A 9256-nucleotide genomic window follows, 5' to 3' on the forward strand; every position below is an offset into this window, starting at 1 on the left:
AGCCTTTGAGCTACCCAAGATCCTGTCAACAAATTTGTTATTTCCTAACTCAGTCAGAATCAATTTTTAGTGCTAAAACTGAGAACTCTCTCTAGAACTTTTTGCCAAAATATCCCCTTTTATTGCTTAAGCCCCTCTGAGCTGGACTTTCAGTTACTCATAGCCAGAGGCACCCTAACTGATGCAGGAGTACCAGCAATAGTGTTGCCAGAGCTCTGAGCAATAACAAATTGTTAGAGCAGGGCGTGTGCAGAAGTAAACGTAGCCCAATGCATCTCCTGCAGGCAAAGAGGTTTGTGGCGACTGCAGTACGGAGAGGACTGTAGGTCTGAACTTAGCCCTGCAGCCTGGCTCCTCCTGGAACCGAGGGCGAGTATCATGCCCTCTCCACTGCCCTCTTTGTTGTGGGTAAGGCAGGTAGGAAAAATGACAGGCTAGCTCATCCTTTCCAATTATCGTGTGCTCCCCTCACTCCAACCCAATTCTACTTTGATATTGTTAACTAAGGGTTTGCAAAACCATCATCCTTCTGGTCCAGCAGGGTTGGCTGTCTGTGGTCTAGACTTTCGAGGGACAGATCTAATGCTGAGATGCCCAAGAAAGTGCCCTCTCAATTGGCCCCTATCCAGACAAGCCCACTTATTGAGTATCCCCAGGGCATAGGGGACAGATGTTCAGTGCTGAGGCCTTGTCAAGGGTTATGAAGACACGAAGTTATGAGGCAATGCCCCCATCTGAGGGAAGAGTATGTTGAGAAATTATCTTGAATGAATAAATTCTGGCTTCTTCATCACTATGCTTATTTCTCTGTGTTTCCACTTGCACTTAGATTTTGGCTTGGTTATTTCTTACTATTTTGTTAGCTCTTGGATGCCTCTAAGACTTTTTTTTTTCTAATTTGCTAACATTTTTAGTTATTTTCAGTGGAGAGTAGTCCAAAATATCTTGGTTACATATTGTCAGAAATGGAAATCTTCCATTGAGATTTTAATTTCATCATTATATTTTTCATTCTTATAAGTTTTAAATAGTCTTTAAATCTCTTTGACTTTTTTAAATGATTTCTTACTGCCTGCTCATATTTTCGGGCTTGTCTTGTATTTCTCTAAAATTGTTAAACATAGTTATTTTACATTTTGTGTCTGGTATATCTAACATCTGAGGTCATTGGGGTCCTTTCCTGACACCTACTTTTTCTACTGGGTTTTGCTCATGGTGCTTTGTTCCTAGTATGTTTAATGTTTTTGCCTGAGGTTTCTTTGTTCTTTGAATTTGTGTGTGTGTGTGTGTATGAATTTCCCGAACTTATGAAAAAAAAAATCCATAGATTCAAAGAGCCTTCTCCACTCCCACCCTCATCCCTTCTCCAAAAAAAGGAAAAATTTCTAGGAGGACAAATTAAAAAAATGCATGTACACACATCTATATTTATAAGATTACATCAGCTTGAAGAGAAAACGTGGAAGGATGCACGATGTATTTTTAACATGGAGCATATGGGCCCGGAGGTAAAGGGGACGGTGGAGAAGGAATGATGTGGGTGATGAGGAGAAGGAGGGTGGGGGATAGCAAAGCCTAAAAGGGAACAAAAGATGCAAAAATTCATGAGCACATTTAGGAATTTTTATAAATGTATATATGTAGGATGAAAGCTTAAAAGTAAAATGTATAAACAAAGGAAAACCATATATCTCTCTGTAGAGAGAGAGATTCAAAACACAATAATTGGAAACTGAATCTAAAAGTGGATTCAGAGAATAATGCTCTGTGGCCACATGCAAGGATGATTCAATCTTAGGAAATATATCAACATAATTCTATATACAGTTTTAACTAATTAAAAGTAAATAACCTTATGTTAGAATAAATATATGCCCCTAAAAGAGGAATCGATAAAATTCAGAAACCATTCCTAACAAATAAAGAACTTTTAAAGTTGGTGAAAAAAATATCAGCAGACAATTAAGAAATAAATGACGTCCCTGAACAGGTTAATTGCAGAAGAGGAAAAGCAAGTGGCAACAAAAATATGAAAAAATTAAATTGTCATTAAATTGCTAAGGAAACACGAATTATGGACCTCAAATCTTCATTTGTCATATCTGTAGTAAATATTGTCTTCTAGTCTGATTCTGACTTTCAAACTTTTTAAAGTTGTCTTTTTATTGACATACATATTTTAAACATTTCTCATGCGTGCAGATTTGTCGGGTTTTTTGAGTATGTTATCACTTTTCACCCTTGAGATTTGCAAAATGTAAAGAGGTTATCAGAACACATAGGTGATAGTACCATATGTAACAATATTGTCAAGGATGTGAGGAAAGCAACGTTCCCAGCCCATGTTGTTTTTGTTTTTGTTTTTTTTAAAGATTTTATTTTTTCCTTTTTCTTCCCAAAGCCCCCGGTACACAGTTGTATATTCTTCGTTGTGGGTCCTTCTAGTTGTGGCGTGTGGGACGCTGCCTCAGCGTGGTTTGATGAGCAGTGCCATGTCTGCGCCCAGGATTCGAACCAACGAAACACTGGGCCGCCTGCAGCGGAGCGCGCGAACTTAACCACTCGACCACGGGGCCAGCCCCCTCAGCTCGTGTTGTTGATGGGAGTGCAAGCAATAGATTTTGAAATATGATCCACAAATATTAAAACACTAAACATGTTCATCTTTTGAACTTGCAATCCCACTTCAAGGAATCTGCATGGCAGGAGTAAGTGAACTAGACAATACAGGATGTTTCCTGCAGCACTGTTTATAACATAAAACTCTGAGAAGCGCGTAGCGGGGAGAGACAGCTGAACATCCATCAGGAATGAAATAATTGATTACTTTATATGGAGGGATGTTCATAATATACTATTAAGTGAAGAAAGCAAGATACAGGATGTAATAGACAATGTATTGTTTTTCTTGGCCCAGGGTTCATTAACCTTTCTGGTAAAACAGAACCTGGGCTTTCCTTTTGAGAGTGTTGTGGACTGGATGTTTGTTTCCCCCCTCCCACTCCCTGCCAAATTCATGTGTTAAAAACGTAACCCCCAAAGTGATGGTATTAGGAGGTGGGGCCTTTGGGAAGTAATTAGTTCATGAGATGGGATTAGTGCCCTTATAAGAAGAAGCATGAGAGCTCTCTCCTCCTCCTCCTCCTCCTCCTCTTCTTACTCTTCTCTCTCTCTCTCAGATGAATAGCCATCTGCAAAACAGAAAGAGTGTCTTCACCAGACACCAGATCTTCCAGTGTCTTGATCTTGGACTTCCCAGCCTTCAGAACTGTGAGAAATAAATGTTTGTTGTTTAAGCCACCCATTCTCGGATGTTTTTGTTATGGCAGACCAAATTAAGACAGGGAGCCTATTCCCGATTCATGTGTGCCCATGCGCATGCCTGGACGATCGAGGTCAGAGCATTCCTCTGGCCACAGCGATGGATTCAGAGATGGGCATTTGATCCAATTAGAGGCAGTGAGTGCAAAATCTCTGAACTTTTGTTGATTCTGTTCAAAGAGAAACATACTCTACTTTTCTCCCAGGTTTGGAACTCTGAAGCTGTGAGCCAGGAGCTGTGGTGCCCATCTTGCCGTCACAAGGAGAGACTTGCCCAAGAACGGACCAATATAGAGAAAAACAGAGCCAAGACAAAGCAAAACCAGGTGCTGATTTAAGTTCCTAGGGCCAGCTATGCTTGAAGATTTTCGGTTTTGTGAACCAATGAATCTCTCTTTTAATTTAAACTACTTTCTGTTCATGTTACTTGCAACCAAAAGCATCCTGTTAATATACAGAATAACGTGGATGATTGATCCTGACTTAGTAAAATGGAGCCTTTATACTTACGCATTTGTGTTTGGATAAATGCATAGGTACATATTTGTTTGGTGCAGAGGAAATGCACTAAAAGGTTGACAGTGGGTTTCTTAGTGGGGTGAGAATCGAGAGGGTGAGGGGAGATTACTTTTTCTTTATACATCTCTGTATGTTTGACTTGCAGACAAATGTTTGTTTCTTTTGTAATTTTTAAAAGTCTATATTTTGTTTAAATGGGTGTCATATATTTTGTGTTTTTCCAAATATGGGATTTTATAGAGGGGGTAAAGATGCAAGTGACCTGGAGAAGAAAAAAAGCTTAAATTTGACACTAGAAAATTTTTTTTTTTTTTGAGGAAGATTAGCCCTGAGCTAACTACTGCCAGTCCTCCTCTTTTTCGCTGAGGAAGCCTGGCCCTGAGCTAACATCCGTGCCCATCTTCCTCTACTTTATATGTGGGACGCCTACCACAGCATGGTGTGCCAAGCAGTGCCATGTCCGCACCTGGGATTTGAACTGGCTAACCCCAGGCCGTTGAGAAGCAGAACATGCGAACTTTGCTGCACCACCGGGCTGGCCCCCGTGACACTAGAAATATTTTTTAAAAAATAATCATATTAACTGATGAAAACTTAGAAAAGCTTTTCTGAGTAAATTCTTGATTTCAGAACTTAAATAGAACTGATTATTGCTCTTTGTATCTCTATCTTGAATATAAATGATTAATGCTCTTTAAAATGGCCTTCTTCCTAGCTAAACTGATGTGCATATGACATTAATCCAATATATTTAGGAATAGTAAACAGGACTTCTCCCTAAAAATTAAAATATACTTCCCTCCATGTTAAGAAAACAAGATAATAATTTCACTATTGACCTGGAAATTTGTCTTTCTCAAATTCTAATTCTGAGTTAATGAACTAATTATAAGTTCTTATCATAGTTAATTTGAAATATGTTTTAAATGATTACTTACGACAATATTTGAGACTTTTTTCCACATTGGTATCTTTCATTTCTTTATTCTAAATGTATCCAAGTATCTGATTAAATTAAATGATCAAAAATCTTGATCTCACAATTTTATGAAAAAACAATTTGGAGGCATACGTTGTCACGGTATTTACATTTGCATTATTTAGTAAGATGGTTTTTTTCCCTCCTGGAGGTTGGGCAAGGGAGATCATTGGGAACATTAATGACGAGAGTGCAGGGGAAAACACTGCCAACTCTTGCCTTTCAGTGGCATTTCACAGGTCTTAATCTTACAGCCCATTTTAAACCCATAAAGGTCATTTACCCTCTCTCACAAACCTTTAACTCACCTGAGAGATGGGTTTAGCCAAAGATAAAGCTCCTGTGAATTGGTAACCTGGCTTTCGGAGAAGACTTACATAGTAACTAAGGTGTTGGGTAAACACTTACCATTTATTTACGGAAGCCTCACAGCTATGATTATCATACTGATTGTTTCTTCCTAGCTGTCTTGAAGCTCCTTTTTCCAGGAAGAGAGTCAGTTTAAACGTAATTAAAAGTTGGGAATTATTTCCTTTAATTTGGGCTTATCAAGTTATTAGGTTGTATCAGCAAATACCATGTTTATAGGTAGAAATGATCATGTCTATTAGCAATTTTTAGGGAAAAAAGGGGTTTTTGGCAGAGTAAGATTTCTAATATACCATGTATTGAATATTATCCATTAAATCCATCCAATGAAAATTTTGACAAATGACAGTGAGTGAAATAAGTAAACAATGCCCTCTGAAAAAGCACAATATGTAAATACTTTTTATCTTATGAAATCCATCCCATAAGAGAGCATAATTAATTTTATTGACTTACAGTACCCTCAATATTTTTGTAATGTAAAATTTAGTAGCTAGTCTGGACATTAAATTTTAAACTCAGAATCACCATCAATCTTTTATTTAGATCTGATAAACTTCTGGGTTTCCTCCAACAGTGGAATCTTAATATGGTTCTCCCACATGGAGCAATTCACCTGCAGGATATTATGTCCTTTTTCACAAATCAGCAAAAGTACTACCTATTATAATGGAAATCATGTACAGCTAATTTTTTTTTTTCACTTTGCATTGGAGCGAGGATTATGTTGCTTTGACTAACAGTTTATATTTTTTTCTCAGCTTTAACTCTAGCCAAGTACTTAATTTCATGAATAGAATTGAAAATGCTGGGGTTTTTTAAATCTTCTGGGTTGAATTCTGGGTCATGCAAAGATTAAGTGAAGTGACTCCAAACCTAAAATCCTATAATTATGGAATGTCTGTTTAGGTTGGTGTTTGGTCTTAATTTTCCCTCTGCTGCTAAGTTGGAAAGAGAGCTTTCTGAACCGCGAATTAAGTAAGTCTTGGCTTGTTCATCTGTAGTAAAGCAAACAGATTTAAAGAGGCCATCTATTTAGCTACCATTTGTTTTGTTTAATCTGAGATTAGACCTGGGTTTACAAAAGAAATCTACTAAATTTAGAGGGGACGGGATTCTTTGCGACAGCATTACTTGATGGTAGTGTCTTCCCAGTCTCTTCTGAGCAGTTTGTGATTGGGAAAAAAATGTAAATACTTCAAGCTCTGACAAATTTGAGGATGCAGTTTTGGAGGGAATAGAAATATCTACAAATTGATCAAATAACTTACTAAAGGACTTCTAAACGGCAGCATATGTCCTTTAACCAATTTTTAAAGAAGCTTGTAATAATTCCTCTAATATTCTGTTGAATGTGTTTTTACCACTGACCATCACCTAAAGGAAGACCATGTGACTCATTACTGAAATGGCCTGTGAAAGAAACTCCCCGGGGAGGGAAGACTTAGAGTTACAACCTCGTTTCTGATTGGAGTGTGGTGAAAAAGAAACCAGTCACAGCTGGAACCAGGGGCCAGGAGGGCGGCTTGCCTGTCTGGGGCAACAGTCGTCAGCAAAGCTTGGTATCAGCGTATGAGACAGTTTTTATAGCTAGTTTGGGGGTGTAAATTATGTCAGGTCTCAAAGGGACCTAACAGAGGATATTTCCTAGATTTAGAATTTGATGCTTAGTTTGTTTTAGGAAAGATTGCAACAAGTAATGTGACCTTCCACCTTAGAGATAGTATTACTAATTAATGAAGGGTATTCGTTTAATTTTGTTTTTGTAACTCTGATAAAGAAATGTCTTGGTGGTCATTGAAAGTGGGAAAACATATTTATGCAGCTGTGTTTTTCTGCCTGTTGCTTTCTCTGCTTGGAGAGGCTGCTGGGAGCAGAATGGTGTATTGGAAGGAGTAAGGACTCAGGGCCAGGCAGACAGACAGACCTGCGTTCGTATTTCAGTTCTGCAGTTACTGGCTGGATGGCTGTAAGCCTGAAACGTACCCTCTCTCTTTCCTCAGAAGCTAAGTGGAATCAATGTTAATTGTACTGGCATGTGGAGATAATGCAGTAACACGTGCAAAGTACCTGGCGCATGGTAGATGCTGTAAAAGGTTGCTTTGCTTCCTCTTTTCCTGTCTGCCTGGTAAATCACTCATCTCTTAGGTTGTCTCAACAATTCTCTTACCCTCCAGCTCTCAAGATTCTTCTCTTATCACGAAAATGGAAAAGTAGGCCAATGGTTGGGATATTGACCTCAGCTGGTCTTTGGAACACAGAGGACTGTGCTCCATCCAAACGACACAGAATATATTGTCTTCAAACAGTCAAGATTCCCGCAGAAGCTGGAGCAGCAGACCACTTGGATCTTCAAAGTGCTGGGAACCTGAGTCAACTAAGGAAGATCTCTTGTTCTCTTTTGTACAATCCAATAATGAGTTCTGACTAATAAAAATCTCTGCCTTTATCATTGACTTCCCCACCTAATAACATCTTCACTGACTAATCGTCCCGATTGATTTGCCCGTTGGTCTAATTTTCCACCTACTGTTTGCCTGTCTAAGAAATCTGCTGCATCTACGCAACCTGACCAGTCATCATTCACACCAGCTCAGGTTGCTATGCCAGCTGTCCTTTGACAGACTTCCCTCCTCCATCTTCTATCTTCAGAGTGAGCTTCACAGCTCTGCATAAGTTTCTGTCATACTTCCATATAGAGGGACAGCTAAATCAATATTTTTGATCTGCTCTGCTGCCAGAATTCGACGATCTGTCACAGTTCTTGCCCAATTCACCCAATCAATATGGTTCAAATGTTTTTAGCTTGGTTTAAAGTGTTGGGTTAACTGGTTTAGTAACCCACCTCAGAGCTAAACTTTGCAGTATAACTTAAGCCACATTTTACTATACTTTTCCGCAACCCGGAGCACATACCATTTTATGGTTAATGGTTAATCTAATTGCATTCATCTTTTGCAACTCTCTTCCAAGATTTTTCCTTGATCTTCTACCTGGGAAGGTTTTTACTGATAATCATCCTATCTTGAATCATTGCTTCTAACCGATAGACCAACCATCGCTTACTCTAAATGATATTGAATAAGATGCTATGGTTCACATCTGAATTTAATCGCTTGTAGATTTTCATAAAATAAACCTCTCACTTCTACAATTGAGTGTTTATAAGTTGTGTATGTTAACCAATTCCCCTTTCATGCTTTTCACATAAAATAAAGTAACCTTTTCAATCAATTTTCTATTGTGTCTATGATGTTATCATTTGGTGGTGTAGGTCAGGGTTGGCAAATCTTTACTGTAAAGGGCCAGAGAGTAAATATTTTAAGCTTTGCAGGCCATACCATCTCTGTTGCAACTACTCAACTTTGTTGCTGTAACAGTCACAATTTATAAATGAATGAGCATGGCTGTGAGCCAATATAACTTTACCTATAGATATTGAAATTTGAATTTCACATAATTTTCATGTGTCATGAAGTATTGTTCTTCTTCTCAACCATTAAAAATGTAAAAACCATTCTTAGTTGTGGGCTGTACGAAAACAGGCCAAGGGCCGGACTTGCTCTGTGGCCGTAGTTTTCTGACTACAGTGTAGTTTATGGCTGGGAGCACATCCAGGTTTTGTGGGGAGGGAACCTTTTACAATTTGTGGGGCCTCTCTTTAAGAAAAAGAATACAAAGTTACAAATACAAAATTAGGTGCAAGGCTTTGGGAGGGACTCATACAGATGAGAGGCCCTTGAAAATGGAGCCTCTTTAGTGTCCTGGGGGTCTGCTTCTGGTGACACTTGGACCATTCTCCTGCAGAGGTTCCCAGACCTGGCTGATTATTGGAGACACCAAGAAGGCTTTCCCAATGACAGGTTCCAAAGCCCTGAAGGAAAGCCCCGACACGTTGCCCAAATTAGAATCTCTGAGCATCGACCCTAAGAATCAGCTGTGTTGTAAAGCTCCCTAGGGAATTCTACTATGCAGCCATGTGTGCAAGCCACTCTTTTACTCCCCATTTCATAACAGTGAATGAGTCCATTAGAACTGGTACCACAAACACATCTATTGCCTTCATTG

The 9256-nt window shown here is 38.9% G+C and overlaps 1 long non-coding RNA gene across 1 annotated transcript; it reads left to right on the top strand.

The window, feature by feature from the left end:
* Positions 1-2337: 2337 nt before the first annotated feature.
* Positions 2338-8380, top strand: LOC123279515 (uncharacterized). The gene is made up of 3 exons (XR_006517610.2): positions 2338-3270; positions 3528-3647; positions 7366-8380. It is a non-coding gene; the product is annotated as an uncharacterized lncRNA (long non-coding RNA).
* Positions 8381-9256: the final 876 nt, after the last annotated feature.

This window comes from Equus asinus, chromosome 21 (genome assembly GCF_041296235.1).
Source record: "Equus asinus isolate D_3611 breed Donkey chromosome 21, EquAss-T2T_v2, whole genome shotgun sequence".
In the NCBI taxonomy this organism is placed as follows: Eukaryota; Metazoa; Chordata; class Mammalia; order Perissodactyla; family Equidae; genus Equus; species Equus asinus.